This window comes from Pinus tabuliformis, chromosome 7 (assembly GCF_031772625.1).
Source record: "Pinus tabuliformis cultivar Carrire ecotype Pingquan chromosome 7, CPIR1, whole genome shotgun sequence".
In the NCBI taxonomy this organism is placed as follows: domain Eukaryota; kingdom Viridiplantae; phylum Streptophyta; class Pinopsida; order Pinales; family Pinaceae; genus Pinus; species Pinus tabuliformis.
The window spans coordinates 1,812,825,790-1,812,834,560 of NC_142293.1; positions in this window are offsets into that span (position 1 = coordinate 1,812,825,790).

Below are 8,771 nucleotides of genomic sequence, written 5' to 3' on the forward strand. Positions count from 1 at the left end.
CTAAATCTAGCTCAACAAACTTCGTTTCAGATGCATAAAAGGAAAGATAACAATACAAATAAGGAGGCCCTAGGCTCTCAGGTTGGGCCCAACCCCGAGAGCTATGGCTCCTATAAAAAACTCAGAGCTGATATCAAATCTGACTGCTTCCCATTATCAAAAAATAATCATAAGTCAAGAGTTATGCCAATAATCGCTACAAAAGAACAAAACAGAGCTAGCAGCACGTAGTGCAGAATATGCAAGAGTTTTTCAAAAGTCCTTTTTGAATGCTGAAGCCTTAACATTTATACACTATGAGGCCCTAGATGGCCTCCTAAATCTATGGGACTTGGCTGCCCAAACTGTGAGTGAACAACTCCTTCCAAGAAATCTGCTTGGCTGCCTTCTAGATCCGGTTTTGGTGGCCTTTGGAGCTCGGAGTTGGGGGTGAAGATCCCAAGGGAGGCTATTTAATGCCATAGACAACCCCCCTATGAATCCTCAACCCAAGCTTGGCTGTCTCCTAGCCCATGTCTGCTCAGTGTTGCTTCAACATGTGTCAAAAAATCCTGAAATGAGCACGTGTTAGCCACCTAGGAATAGTGACTACCCTTATTCGTACAAATGACATAAACATAATAAAAAATAATGCATAAGTTATGAAAAATGAAGGATTGAACAAGGGTAGTTAGGCCAAATGAGCCCAAAAAGTTACCAAATTTGGGGCTCATCATGGGCTAGGATGATTTGTTCTTTGTGGCGACTATGGAACATGATGATTAGTTCTCCTGTGGGCCAGGATGATTTGTTCTCCGCGGAAACTGTGGAACATGATGATTTGTTCTCCTGTGGACCAAGATGATTAGTTCTCCATGGCATCCATTGACAGGATGATTCGTTCTCCTATGGATAGGATGATTAGTTCTCCTGTCGAGGCATCCTACCCATGCAGTCTGGGACACATGGGAAGTACCTCTCATCTGATCAATAAGCTGGGAAATGAGGATAGGGACCATAGTAGTACTATCGATGGACGCATTGCTGTATCTACCGTACTCCCTATGCTAGGATGAACTCCATTGATCTGGGATCAATGATACTAATCTAGGATCAGTGAGAGTGGTTCATACTCTGGGACTGACTTCGGGTCAGTGGAGGATTATATGATACATCCTCGATCATTTCTTCTTCTTCATAGTCAAAGCAGCGCAAATTAGAGCAAAGCAAAGTAGAGAATATCTAAGTAGAGCATAGCTAAGTATAGGTCAGCAGATCAGAGAAGAGCAGACCAATGCAGGGCATTGATTGCAGTGATAGTACAGTCAGACATATCGATCAACGAATGGAGTTTTCCCTGGTTGAGAGGGAGTGTTAAAATTGGAAACTAGGGCCAAACTCCATGTGGGTCATCTTATTTATGGAAGCTGATATTTTTCTTGGATCCCTCTCATCGAGAGGTGTAGGATTGATCTAAAGATCATTTGATTCCGATAAGTATTCATGGAGTTATGAATTTATTTGTGTTATAAGACAATTCATCAAGGTCGGCCAACAACCAAATATACTCCACATGTGCTTAACGTTTTAATATAAATATTGGTGCTCTTCAAGTCATTTCTCTTCCTCTCTCTACTTGTCTTTGGGTTTTAGTAGGAGGAGAGATCCTAAGGGTTAACGCTGCGCTAATCCTAAGGGAAGAAGACGGAACTACCAGAACTGCCAAAAAAACCGGAAAAACCGAAACTTCCGAAAAAACCGCAACTGTCGAAACTGCTGGGAACAACAGGAACTACCAAGAACTGTTGTGAACAGCCAGGAATAGCTAGAAAAGCTGGAAAAGCCAGAAAATAAAAAACTGCTAGAAAAACCGGAATTGTTGGAACGTCTGGGAACAGTCGCAACTTCCAGAATAGTTAGAACTGCCGGAATGGCTAGAAAAGCCAGAAAAGCTGGAACTGCCAGAACTGCTGGAACTGCCGAAACTATTGGGAACTGCTTGGAGCAGCCAGAACTATCGAAAATTAGCGGAAATAGCTAGAACAACCAGAATTGCTGGAACAGTGGGAGCATCTGTCTCTGAAGGAGAGCAGCATGTAAGGGACAACTAACTAAAATCGAGACAGTTGTATGGTACTTAGCAGAAAATACACCAAGCATGCAATGTTACAACTAGCATCCAAGGGACAACTAGCATGCAAGAACAAGCATGCTAGGGACAACAAGCAAGCAAGGTGTTAGGCCCCTATACCAATAGGTGTCATATGTCATGATTGACTTGATGAGCTCTGTAATATGTTCATACCATTTCTTGTTGCAAATGTTTTCCATATTTTCAAAAATTCAAAAAATTTAAAAAATGTAAAGAGGGTATACCCTAAAAGAAAAATCAAAGGGTAAGAAGAATAAAAATGGTTGAAAAAATGAAAGAAAATGAACCCCAACCAAAAGAAAGACCAGGAAAGTGTGCAAGTCTAAATGCCACTACTTTTTCACTTTGTGTAATAAACAATTGTGTGCAGCTTGTCACTTATGCCACAATTCATGAATAGTCAAACTATTTAAACTTGGCTAATTCATTTTTCAATTTTGTGTTGTAGAAATAGAGAATAAATATCTGAACAAACAGTGTAATCTTGGCAGATAAGTAGATATGTAGAGTAAATAAAAGGAGCTCAACAGCTTAATCTGAGCCCTTGGATGTAATAAGTGCAGATTTAGATAGGCTTTTCCATGTAAAAGAAAAAGAGGATTTGATAAGGGTTTTCCAATCTAAGTTCACCCAAATAAAGAAGTAAAAATGCTAGGATAAAGTAGGTAGGGTAGGTAGTTGATGTTGTAGAATCATATGTAATGAATGATGTCTTTAAATGTGTTTATTTTTCACTCTCATCACAAGGTCAAAGCATGCAGTACATTGAAAGCATCTCAAGAAAAGAAAAGTCAGAATAATTAACTCCCTTTTTCATTTTCCCTAATTATTCACTAATTTCCCCTAAGTACTAAGGTATTTGCTAAATTGGAGGGGCTCAGAGCATTTCTCTGGCTTCTGGAGGGACCAAACCCTCGACCTAATAATTTAAAAAACCTAAGTACTTTAAATCATTGATAAATCATTCATTCATTTTCATAAGTCTTTTCCTAAGTAAAATCCTATTTTACTTAGGAAAATTACATAATCTCTCATAAAAACCCTTTTTTAAGCCTAAGTTAAACACACTTTAATGTTTTTTACTTGGCACTTTTGTTACATTACCATATTAACTATTAACTTATATTATATAACTCCCGCACAAAAATTCACCCTTTCCTGTATTATTTAAACTATTAAAAAATCTCAAAATTCTATATATCCCACCCCTTTGGTTAGTTATAACCATAAATACATTTTAAATGGGATTAACTAGTTAACCCGTAACTAGTTAACAACCCTAATCCCCTACCGCATTAATAAGGAATTAATTAACCCTCACGGTTAATTAAGAACCTCCCCAATCTATCACACCACTCTCGATATAATTAATTAAACCTTAATTGTGTTGGGCCCGCAATTGTTAAACTTCATCGCATCGCGCCTCCCGACGGCCGTTCGATCACACCTCCCATATCCAACGGCTATTATCAATATCGCACACCCCTTTGTGACCACCAAAGTGGTTTTCACATAGCGCCTCTGCCATGCGTCAAATAATCTGTGGAATCGCTAGTCCAAGGCTCATTACCGCCCTTCCCCAAAAGTGATGCGATGTGAAACTATTTACGACCTTCCTGCATACGACAAAAACCGTCATGTCACTCCCCGCTGACGTCATCCGCCCAAAAGCCAAAAAACCCCGGCAACCCTTGACTTTGTAAATAAAACAAACGAATAAGTCATTTTCGTTGTTTCATACTGAAAACCTGTGCTCCCATGAAAAGAACGTCGAGGTCAATAGTTCAAAGCTTTCAACTGCCAACTTGCTGAAAAACTCGCAGCCGACGCAACCCAGAACCTGTTAGCCACTACCAGTACTTGTTTTTTCACTACTCATTCCCTGAACATAGGTATTTATTTGATTTCCAAAGAAACCCTGCAAGTTCTAAGTTTTCTAGGGTAAATTGACAAAAAAGGACCAAAATTGTAATAATTCAGTTATTATTCTCGTCAATTAACTTTCTAGACCCTTTGTTTTGCCCATTTTTCAAAGAAAACCTGAAATTCCATTTCTAAATCCACAAGAACTAGAAATGGAAACGCTTGTGGCTTTGAATGTTGCACCTATTAATGCCCCTCATAAATATTTGGATCATCTGCCCTTAGCAGATAAAGAATTCCAAATAAGAGACCTTTCCTCTAACAAAAATCACCTCAAAGTCTCTTGACAAATTAGCAACAACTACTTGAATGGCTCTGATGTCCTGGGACTGTGGGAATCCAATCTTCCCAGGTACTATATCCCCTCAGTTCATGTTTTTCTTGATATAATTCATTAATGCCATGCCAATTATGACCCTACCCGCAGAGAAGTTATGTCCCCAAGCCAAACAGTTCTTTTCTGAGTAACTGCTGAATCCATCAATGAAATTTTGCAATTTCACCCAGGTCAAGCTCTCACTCCCATTTCCATTGGTATTTTTCTTGAAAAATCAACTCAAGTGTCCCAATTAGAACTCAATCGCCTCTATCAAACTTTCTTGCAAGAGAAACATCAACCCCAAGGCCCACCTCCTTATCTGCAAACCTTCTTCACAGATGTGGTAAGACTTATTGCTGAAATGATATCTTTAGTTATGGGTTTCAACATTAGTGAATTTGTTGATGAGGTAACCCTAGTGTTATTGTCAATCTTTACTCCTGGACAACCCCTTGCTATTAAATATATTCATGAACAGCTCATGAGATTGGACAATGAAGGGGTTTTCAAATATACCACCTTTATATATCATCTCATGCTTTATTATCAGTCAGAAAATTTCCCTTTCCCTATCATGAAGCTTGATACCAAAGGTAATCCAAGGTCTATTATCTTTTGGACTTCCATTTCCATAAAACCTATGAGTTCCCTTACTCCTATAATTAGTTCACTGATCAGTTTGTTCATCCAGCAACCGCCTTATTGACAGGAGTTTCCCCTCCTAGGATCAGTGGTGATATTAAGAAGATCCTTCAGCTTTCCAAGCAGTACAGGATAGGTGATTGGTATTTATACAAAAACCATACAGAAATCAGGATCTATGGGTGTGAACTTTGTCCTTTCAAGTTACCAAAGTATGTTCCAATGAGACTGTTTGCATTGGAATATTTCAGACAAATGATAAATTCAGATTTGGTCCACTTTTACAATGCCAAAAATAAAGCTCAACTCAGGATCAAAAATCAGTTAGGCCCTTTTGTCTGTAACACTAGGGAAGCATGGAGAGAAGTAGAGAGAATTCTAGAAGATCACCTTAAGTTGCACAAAAGTTTTGGGTGGATGCCATATGACCCAAATAGCTTTATCTGTGATAGAAGAATGAAGCACAAGCTGTCACCGTATATACACCATAGAATCCCAAAGATTGAACAATTTGCCAATATGGATGAATGGAGGGAAGGGACCCTAGTAGAAAATGATAGTGAACAGGTCAATATAGAGAATGTTATGAGAGATCTTGAGAAAACAGTTGACCTGGATTCTTTTGGGCAGGTACGACTTGATTCTTCTCAAAGATTAGGGGTTAGTGCCTCTACAGCTGGAACATCTCAGCAACCTTCACAGGATACCAGTACACCAGCTATAGAAATACCCAAGGGAAAGGAACCAGAGGCCAGTACTCAAGCTACAGAGAAATATATAATGTCAAAACAGCCAGAAACTCGTAAGGAATAGGCCCAAATACACAATTCTCCAATTCAAGTCAGTTTTGGAGAACCCCCAATCTTGCAGACTCCTCTGAATGAAGAAAGGAACAAAAAGAGAGACAGGGAAGCAGCTACCGCTACTAGTAGACCCTCAGAATAGCTTGGTGCCAAAAGGCAAAGGCTAAATCCTCTCTCAGAGGAAGAATTTATTGAAGAGACTACTGATAGTCAAAGGAAAGAAGGAGTAGATAGCCATCAAACTTCCCCAGTAGGTGGGACATCCACTAGCTCACAGAGACAGGAGCTAGAAAGACAACAAAGTACAGAGGTATCATCTTTCAGGCCACCAGGAAAGGACACTTCAGATATCAAGAAGAAGTTTATAGAAATAAAAGCCAAGAATGATCCATTAAGGCTCCAGGTTTACAATCAATATTTGAAAATGGCTCCCACTAATCAAAATAGATTGATGTTAGCCTATGACATCAAAGAGGGTAAAATGATAATGAGTTACTTCAAACCTAAAGTACCACAGCCTCAATCAGCAACAGACTATCTCAGAACCAATTTTGAAGTCATGGCATCAGACATTCATCCTTTGGACCAGATTGAGTTGCACAAACAAACGGAGAAATGATTTATTCTACATTGACTGGTAAGGCTATGATGGCCCAAAGACTAGAGAATTCTCTGAATAATAAAACTGCCCAATTACAGCTAGAGAAAGCCTCCTCTCATGCTAAAGACAACATAATAAATTCTTTAGAGGAAGTAATCATTGGGTTGGGCCATGATCCGAAAGATGTGAAGGGTGTAGAAGCCCTGATTAAAAAGAAAGATGAAGACATCTGCCTTAAGAAAGCAACTAAAGTTTCCTCCTACAAGACATCCACAGACTGCGGAGATTATAAAGCAAAGGTATGAATAAGAGCTAATGGATTGAGTCTTAAAACTCAATGAAAGACTAAATGAAACTGAGCAAGCACTAGAATAATCATTGAAGGACAAGTAGGGAGAGTCAACCTCTCAGCCTCCCAATGTGATACCAGTAGTCTCAACTGTAGTCCCTTCAACCCTTCGTACAACTTTTGCACCAAATATTCCAGCAGCCACAATTGAGGCAGTCACAGGTCAAACTACAGAAGTAGGTACACGAAAAGGAACAACAGCAGCATGGATTTCAAATCTAAGTACATAGGAGCTAATAAAATCAATGGATGAAATGAAACTGCAAGTTTCGGAGCTAAAAAAGGTAAAAGAACAATTTGTCAACTTAGAGCAAAAATATGATCTCTCAAAGATAAATGTTGCAGAAAAAACCAAGGGAAATCAAAGGACTAGAATACAAGGTGAAACCATTAGAAAAATATCTCACATTTGACAAGTCTCTGACAGACATTAAGAAGATTCTATGGGCCAACATCATTCAGTCAATAAATGATGTTTGGCCATCAATCCAAATAATTTTTGAGTAGATAGAGTTGGTAAAGGCAGCCCGAGAAGAGATTCAGAAGACAAGAGCAAAATTAGGAAAAATGCCTGAGGAAGCCACCAGGCTTATACATTTTTTGAATAACAAGAATAAGTACCAGCTTCAAGAACTAGGCATTGAAGACAGAATAGACACCATTCTAGAAGTCAAAAGGGTATTAACTAAAAGGACTCTGATGCAAAATTTAGAAAGAAGATGCCATGACATGCAGGAGGAAATTAATGCTTTTATGGAGAGATTTGGTATTTTGCAGAGTAAAGGGCTACCTAGTCCTTTAGTTATTAATGACAAATTAATGAGACATATAGATTATGTGGACAAATTGAATCAATGTGCAAGCAACCAGGAAAGTTCATCAACAAGTGCTTCAACATCAAAAGCGCTCCCTACAGGCAGAGTTCTCTATGACAGTCTAGAGAACCCGTTCTATGTTGAGCATGAAATAAAGCACTTGTTTCCTATTCAGCCTACCTTTTTTAGGTACACTGAAATAGATGAAACCCTAAAAAAACTTGAAAAAACCAAAATACCACAACCAAAATGGTGGGAAGAAATGTTAGAAATTTTGTAGTTTTTCTTTGGTAAAACGTAAATTTTGGTTATTTACTACAGTCAACATGGGTGAAACAAGATAAACAGAGATAAAAAGGTAAAGAGTATGAGATGCAGGTAAAGTGTATCAGTAAGAAGATAAAAACAGAGTAGCCAGCACAGAGTTACATCAAAGACAACAAGATGCCAAATCATAGGGCCTAACTCTAGCACACTCTGACAAGAATAGGGACAACAAACCATCCAGTTGTCTCTATCTATTATCTACGAGACTATACAGCCCTATCTTCATGTAACTTCTAGTTAGTCATCTCATATTATATCTCACTTTGTTATGAGATATTTTATGGTAAAGTTTGTGTATAAATACCCCCTCGTTTAGAATATTAAGGGTGGATTCTTAGACATTGCTGTAAAATTGATTATTTTGGAGTAAAGTGTTGTTGGACAAATTTTGCATGGCTAGTTGGATGAAGAATTAATGCAAAGGACTTTTCACAGGATTCATGTGTTGAACACCAGACAAATAAGTATCTTATATCTCATGTTCTATTATTTTCTTGTTTATTATATCAATTATGTTCTATATCTGAATATTAAAATGAAAAAGAATAATTCAGAAAGTGCTTAAGTGAAATCTCTCTTCAATCGTTTTTATTCTCAATGTTTTCTTCTAAATCAACATAAACAATGAATTCTTAATTGCTCTTGTTTCCTAGTTTATTCATTTTAATCATTTAGTAAAGAATTCTTAATTACTCTTTATTGGTGATTAGTCAAGTTCTCTTCTCTTAAAATATGTTGAAGGATTCTTAATTGCCCTTCATCCCTTTTAAGTCCATCCCATCATTTCAAGTCTCTATTTGCTCCCTGTTTTAGCTATCTTGCCTTGTGAAGCCATCCTTCGTTGAGAAACCAAATCCAGTT